Genomic DNA, 8189 nt, shown 5'->3' on the forward strand with positions numbered 1-8189 from the left:
AGTGGTGTTTTTGTGAGTGGTGTTTGTTGTGAGTGTTGTTTGCTGTTAGTGATGTTTGCTTTTAGTGGTGTTTGCTGTTAGTTGTGTTTGTTGTGAGTGGTGTTTGTTGTGGGTGGTGTTTGTTGTGAATGGTGGTTGTTGTGAGCAGTGTTTGTGATTAGTTGTTTTTGTAGTGAGTGGTGTTTGTTGTGAGCAGTGTTTGTAGTGAGTGTGGTTTGTTGTTAGTGGTGTTGTGAGTTGTGTTTTTGTGAGTGGTGTTTTTTAGTGGTGCTTGCTGTTAGTGATTTTGCTGTTAGTGGTGTTTGCTGTTAGTGATGTTTGTTGTGAGTAGTGTTTGCTGTGAGTGGTGTTTTTTTGAGTGATGTTTTTGTGAGTGGTGTTTGCTGTGAGTGGTGTTTGTTATGGGTGATGTTTGCTGTTAGTAGTGTTTGCTGTGAGTAGTGTTTGTTGTGAGTGGTGTTTGTTGTGAGTGGTGTTTGTTGTGGGTTTACAGTACAGCACTGCCAGACAAGCTCAGCAGGAGCAGGAGGGGAGTTATGAGGTGCTCACTTACGCAGTGCCCTCTCTCATTACTCAGTGTTGCTGTGTTGGTGGGAAGCTGTTCTTTAAGACTGCAGCTAAATGACACTTTCAGTTAAGTGCTAATCAATGCCAGCTGAACATGGCTCTCCAACATCCCACAGTTCCTTTTGATGTGAGATGAATGGGGCGCAAGCAGGTGATCCCAAGCTGCACCGTGAAGGTCCCCCCCCGGGCCCCTGTGGCCCCCCCACACGTCCCTGCTCCAGACGGAAGCCCAAGGGCACACATACTCACAACGACAGCAGGATGAATCTATCAATATGTCTATAATAAGAGTGCAGCATTGGTATTACAACAGAATTTTTTTTAATGTATTATACAGAATTCATAACGCAATAACAATTCACCATGTGAAAAATCAGTTCCGTTCAATTCAGTATTCCATGTAAATGTATAACATTTCTTCATTTATCTCCCCCTGTGACTACACTCATTGCTATGGATTTTACCCCAGGCTGGAAGTAGCCCGAGGGCCAGTTGGAGGCTGTGGCCCCTTGGCCCAGTCAGTAATCAGGCCCAGAAGCCTGGACCGGTATGGTACGGCATACATGGGAACCATTTCACACAACATGCCCTAGTTGTAAGGCCATATTAGGACGTCCCTTATGTGTATGCACACTCGTGCGTAGGTTGAGTCAAGTATCTGATACAAAGATCATGCTTTCTCTCTCTCTCTCTCTCTCTCTCTCTCTCTTTCCTTCTCTCTCTCATACACAGAAATAGTGGACATTCAGGAGATTTATATCCTCTAAACAATAGCTGACACTCTATAACTCCGCGAAAGGGCTTCATTCGAAGACACCTCTATAAATCTGAACCCTCTCAGTCCCGGCCTAGATAACTTCATCCTGAACACAGCCTGACATAAGACCAGAACTAACTCCAGCCTCTCTATATATCAGTAATGTATACAGTACAAGCATTGTCTCAGGACAGTGAAAGGGGCCATTTCCTGGGGGACACCTTCCCTTAAAATGTGGGGTCTCTCTCTCAAGTTTAATGGAGGATATTACCCAATGTACAGCCAGATGTATCAGCAATGACAAATGCCCTTTGAGAGGCTTTTAGCAAAGCTACTTCTCACAATCTACTTTTCTCATTCTATTCCTCTCTCTCTCTCTCTCTCTCTCTCTCTCTCTCTCTCTCTCTCACTCGCTCACTCGCTCACACACACACACACACACACACACACACACACACACACACACACACACACACACACACACACACACACACAAGAGAGTGCTCCATATGTCTGCGCTATGTACAGATTTCATCAGTGAGTACAGAACACCTGTGTCATTCCTCCCTTAATATCTTTTGTTATAAATGAATGTTCTGAAAGTTGTTGTCCACGTGTGAGTTCGTTTGGTTCTTTGAAACAAACAAACAATTAAACAAACAAAACCCAGCACCTAGCACATTTCACTTAACTCTACAATAAATAATGTAGTCATTTTCTTAAACATATTTAAAACGAATCAAATGAGTGAACCGTTAGGAAAACAGCTCCTTTCTTCTTTAAATCAAAGGGAAGAATAACGTCGGGGACGTTGTCTATCCAGAGACTATAAAGCACCCGAAGGGTTAAGCAGATAAATGGCGAATTAAAATCAATATTAAACTACAAAAAAGATAGATAAATAAATAACTCATACCTCGTCCGTCGCTTTTAGTAGGATACTAATGCGTCGAAGGCTATTATTAAGCAAACGGTTTCAAAAACATCACCTCAGTCATCGGAACGAAAATGAGCCACTAGGTGGCGCTAGACCACCACGCCACCGTTTGGCTCAGACGTCCCTGGAGAGCTGGCGAGAGCACGGCAGAGCAACGGAGCGGTCCAGACCTCTGCCTGCCCCTCCGGTACTAACGCGTTAGACCCGACACCATTTCGACCATCCTCTCCCCTCTCAGTCTCACCGGACACCGCGGAGAAAAGGGCCAAGGGAATACAAGGCGGAACCGGGCTTTGATTTTAACGCTTGGGATGTTTTTTAAGCCCATCTAAAAAGCACTGAAGCGAAGTTTTGCGCCCGGCGGGCTAGTGGAGATGGAGATGTAGAGAGGAGGCTGCGCGACACACAACTTTCCGCAGGCACGCGTCCCTGCGCGTTGCGCATCCAGCTCGGACTTTGGATGCTCCTGGTAAAAAATTAAACTGCATTTTACACTGATTAGAGAATAAAAAAATTCCATTATCTACGGGCTGAATTTCTGAAGGACTGGAAATTCTGAAGCATATGGTGGAGTGGATTGCTGGCGCCTTTTCGTATCGGAGACAGGATACATCCGATGTCTTTATGTCAGATAATGGAACAGCAATGAGACAGGTCTCTTCGTAGGAGTAAAACACGAGCGGTGCACCAACAGGTAATATAACATACAAATGTGTAATGTTGTTTTTCTCTTTTTTTGTTCAACTGATCAGTTCTGCTGTCGAAGAATTAAATGATAATTCTAAAATTCTTAAGCGTTGAGATTATGACGAGATGACATTAGTCGTTTTGGTTTTAAACTGTCCAAAAAATTTTTTTAATGAAGCTTACTTCATTCAAAACATTATTAGTAGCGCACAGGGTTTGCGCGAATCACTGAAACTTCGTGTAAATATCTCCTTTCAATCATAAAATGTAGGTAGTTATAAGGTAACAAATGTGCAGTTTGAGAAAAATGAATAGACAAGAATGGAAGTGTGACGGGAGGGACGTGAGTGAGCGGGTAGACGTGAATGACGGGTTGAGCCATGACTGCTGTCTGCAGTACGTGCGCTCTCGTCTGGTATGGCGCACCAATGCCAGGTCCCTCAACCTCCCGTGTGAACCTCCAGCTCAGTTAGCGAATCAGCCAACCCGCCTCGCAGTGGCGCAAAAAGGGCAACGTTGCGCTACTTCCTGCTGCTGAGGTGTGCACACTTTGCAAAGTTTCTGGATTCTATCCAGTTGTTGGTGCAAGTTGGTGACGCTGGGACAGACGTCTACGTGGTTACAATTTTAATTAATTAAGAATTGGTTTGGAGAGCTTCTCGCTGTTGAACTAGTATATGCATGATATTATGAATAGGATGCCCAAAGCACTTGCTACAGGAGTGACGTTTGTGTTGATCACTTTCCTATATATTTGGACAAGGTCACACGCGCTCACACGCGTCCGCGAGCGCACACGTCGCCTATTGAGTGCGCGAGAGGCGCTGAGCCCTTTCACGCTGCTGAAGTGGTCTACTGGTAGAGATGAGACGCTGAGCTATGCGTTAACGTACGGGATGAATTGTTGCCTTCAGTGGTAACAGAACCTTGATGTTGAAAAACCTAAACAGTCTGTGGTGAAACAGATTAACCTTGAGCAGGTGCTTGTCTCTTTCCTAGATGTTTTAAGTATTACAGTGTAATTTTGATCAATTGCTGCTCTCATGTGGTGTCTTTTGAAACGGAAGCCGATTGTACTATAGTTCAGTGTCAGTAGCATCACTATTGCTTGGCTATACCATTGGCTCAAATATGGCTCTCTTAAACTGGGTTTGACATATGACTGTGTTCTTTCTTTTTGTATATTCATTGCTTGAAAGACTAGAATATTACAGTCTACTATTAGAGCGTTTTTGCAATACACAGCTCTAAAATGAAGGCGTGTTTGCATTCCACTGGCTGTGAACCCAGCTGAAGCTACACAGGTGCCTAATTGAAGCCCGTCTATGATAATTTGTCAGTTGGCAAATCAGTGTAAACAGGTTGAACGTGGGGGTGGGGCTATTATGCTGCAGTCAGCAGTTGAGGTCTGCTGGCAACACTCAAGACCAACACAGTGCTATTAGACTGAGTTTACAATGAGTGGAGAGCTTAGGATGGGGATTTACTAATCACTGCAACACTGTAACAGCAGGGAACAGAGAGAGAGGAAGAGAAGGAGGGGCAGAGAGCTGTAGACGGAGACACAGAGAGGGAGAGAGAGGAACAGAGACATGGGGAGAGGGAGTGAGAGGAACAGAGACACTGGGAGAGGTAGAGAGAGGAACAGAGACAGGGGGAGAGGGAGAGAGAAGAACAGAGCTAATTATATTTGGCAACGTGCACAAAAGAGGCTGCCTAAAGTGGAGTCATTTCAGGGCTTTGTGTATCTGGATACATTTCCCTTTATTTCCAAATACTCTGTTTAAAACCTATTTATCTCATGTCTTCACATCCTCTGCTTTCCCCTTATCTGTCTAATTTCCTCATAGTGTCTTCCCTCTACTCTCTCTCTCTCACACACACACACACACACACACACACACACACACACACACACACACACACACACACACACACACACACACTCAGTCCTTCTTTCTGCTGGTTTACTTCAGTAATTCCCTCTCTCTTCTTCTTATCTCTCTCTGTCCATTTTCTGGTTCTGTCCAATCAAATGGACAAGTGAACTCTTTTTCACAGTCAGTTCCATGTGTGTATTTCACATATTGTGGAGAGGCAGTAACAGCAGTACTAATAACCTTCCAGTTCTCGTTGCTGTGTCCCTGATCCTATTCCTGTCTGATTAATTAGAGTAACCCCCCCCCCCCCCCCCCCTTGAAGGGTGTGTGTATGTGTGTGTGTCCACTGTGCATTCAGAGTATTATTACAGTGTGGTTATTTGTGGGAATTGCTGATGGTTAAGGGTGAGAGGTCAGACCTCATGGGAGCGATGCAGGGCTGAGAGTGGCATTGTGTATGTGTGTCTGTGTGTGTGTGTGTGTGCGCGCATGTGTGTGCATGTGAATGTGTGTGTGTGTGAGTGTGTGTGTGTGTGTGTGTGTGTGTGTGGTTGAGTAGTGTAGAGTTTCACCGACTGTCACCCGCTGAGAGCTATCTGGTAGGGGGGATTAATGTCTAACAGACCGCCGCTCACCCATTATCCTGTAATTGATCGCCTGTTAGGTGATTAATCCATCAAAGACATTAACAAAGACAGAACACCTGAATATCTTGGTGTGTGTGTAGATCTGTTTCTGTGTGTATCCAGGGGTTTGGTTAACACACTTAGACTTCCTTCTATTAATTCAGCCCTTGTTCTGTCTGTCCAGGCAGAACTCAGAGCTGGACTGGGGCAGTTTGCTTTGAAGACATCTGTGCTTGACTTACTGGGCCCAGATGTTTTGGACAGAAAAATGAGCACAAGGTTTTAGCATTAGGTTTTTAGAGACCACAGAGTGAGCAGGAGTGCTTTTCTCTTCTCTTCTCTTCTCTTCTCTTCTCTCCTCTTCTCTTCTCTTCTCCACCTCCACGCTTAACTAGGCTGAAAAACCCCAGCAGCCATCACCTCCCTCCTTGACTCCCTCTCTCTGGAGAGGAAGAGGACAGAGTGAGAGCTAATAGACCTGAAAGAGTCTCACTGGGGATCCCCCACCACCTCCCTCCACCCTCTCCACCTGCAGACTGCACCACACAGCCCTCTTTCTCCTCTAAACCCGTTCTTCTCTCTCTCTCTTCCCACTCTATCAGTCAGCATTTAAACAAAGGCCAGTCAGCTGAATCCACGGAAGCCCGCTGGGTCTGTAGACGTTTGTTTCAGGCACGTTCCATGGGACCTGGTTCTGCAGGTGAAGTTGTGCCCTCAGGAATAACTGCAACTCACAGCCTCATTTTTTTGGACAACTTCACCAACAGTACAATGGTCTACATGTAAGGTCAGCATTAGCTAAGCTAATTGTGTGCTTGCTGCAGTGTCTGTTATTGATCTCATTATGGATGCGGCAACATTTTGGCTAGTCAAAAATAATTTTTATTTTTTTTTTGCAGAGGAGGCTTTGCAAAGAAATCCCTCCATCCATCCATCCATCCATCCATCCATCCATCCATCCATCCATCCATCCTTGGGGTTCACACCATAGTCCCTGAATTTCTGAGCACGCTCCGTGTGACTGACCTCTCGCAGGGACGGCGTGGCCCTTAGGAGGACTTAGATCTTGATATTTCACCACTTAATTTTGATCTGGATGGAGACATTTTGTCTCGCTCGTTTTGTGCTCTGCCGTTTGAAAATGGACAATGACCTTTAAGTGCTTTAACATCCCTCTCTGCTCTTTCCAGCACTGAGTGATCTGTTCTTTCCATCTGTGCAGGGTTCACACTGTATTTGTGTGATTATGGTGGTGTTAACTGTGATGGCGGGCGACATTGCAATGATGTCAGAACGGCTTCACACGCTCACGTTGTGGCCTTTTCATAGGTGTGTGATGTGCACCATAATTTACATGACATCATTTACATGACATCATTTATATTACATCATTTAAATTACTTAATTTCTGCTCTTTCATCTTGAATGGCTAGGTGGGCTATGGGCTCGTTTGGAAAAGCTCAAAATGCATGTTTAATATATAAATAATATCTAATTACATATATAACTTATAATACAATATTTATTAGTTTATTAGTGGCTGTTATGTGATGTGTTTCTTTGTCTGATGACAACATATTATACATACAACCCATGGTGTACTGTAGTTCAAGATAGACAGAGTTGGCATTGTACAGCACAGCTGTGTCCATGGTAAGAAATATAAGGAACCCTTGTGGGGTTGGGGGGGAGGGTATGGGGGGGGTTATGGTGGGTTCTCTTTCATTATGCTAAAAGGAGGCTGCGTTAGGCTGCACACTTCCCATCCTGACCACGTCCTGGTCAGACAGCGATCTGCTGCTACAGGAGATGTCTGCTGAAACAAATACTGAGGTCTATCAGTGTGCTAACTTTGTCTGCTTTCCTTTGATTCTTTCTTTATGAATGTTATGGTTTCTCTCACAGCACAGATATGGTAGGAAGGGAGGGGGGCACTCGAGAGGAAGAAGAGGAGGATGAAGACATTGCTGGAGTGCTGGAGGGGCTTAATCAAAGCCAGAGTGAAAAGGGTGTATGAGTGGGAGTGACGGAGTGCTGTGCTATCTGTTACATTGGTGGAAGTGGTGATTAAACAGTGATCTGTGCACCCCTAGAGGTCACTTGAAATATTGCAATTATTTTATTAGAGAAGGTTCATCCTACCGTGCGTCACATGATGTCATCGTGGGGCTACGGCTAGCAGGATGGGATAGTGGGTGATCCCAAGCTCCTTTGCACTGGTCTGTTGTAGCAGTCCAGTGGGTCACCAGTGGGTCTCTGAGGAGTAGTCGGCCCAGAGCAACTGGGGATTTCTCAGATCTGTTGTCCTCATTCACCAACATTGGATCATCACCAAGGTCATGGCTCATGTCAGGAGATCTAAAACCTGAAATGAACCTCAGGTCAAGGAGTCTCCATAGTGGTGAGCATCTTTAGCACTGAGTGAAGGTTGTCTTGGAAACAGGCATACACTTAGCAGCAGAACAGACTGACAAGGACACAGGTTTTACAAAGAGACTTCATAAAATGTCATGAAAAATGTTAAATATAAAAAATAAATGACAAAATAAAAGTAAATATTTTTTTCATGTTGCACTCATACTACTTTTTTTGAGTGTATGTGAACTTGAACAGTCATGGTACAGATGTCACGGTTCCTTGGATGTGGTCGTCTGGAGCACTCACAGCAGCCCATGTGCCAAGATTGATGAATGTAATGCAGAGTCAAATGTCACAAACAAAATTTTCAACTGGAA

The 8189-nt window shown here is 44.7% G+C and overlaps 1 protein-coding gene across 1 annotated transcript in view; it reads left to right on the forward strand.

Annotated features, from left to right (window-relative positions):
• The first annotated feature begins 2369 nt into the window (after window positions 1-2369).
• The window catches only part of tafa3b (TAFA chemokine like family member 3b), a 95585-nt gene continuing 89765 nt past the window's right edge, over window positions 2370-8189 (forward strand). The window contains exon 1 of the mRNA XM_076989691.1: window positions 2370-2955. The gene's annotated coding sequence lies outside the window, so the exon portion shown is untranslated. The remainder of the gene's footprint in view (window positions 2956-8189) is intronic.

This window comes from Brachyhypopomus gauderio, unplaced genomic scaffold, assembly GCF_052324685.1.
Source record: "Brachyhypopomus gauderio isolate BG-103 unplaced genomic scaffold, BGAUD_0.2 sc69, whole genome shotgun sequence".
NCBI classification, from domain to species: Eukaryota; Metazoa; Chordata; class Actinopteri; order Gymnotiformes; family Hypopomidae; genus Brachyhypopomus; species Brachyhypopomus gauderio.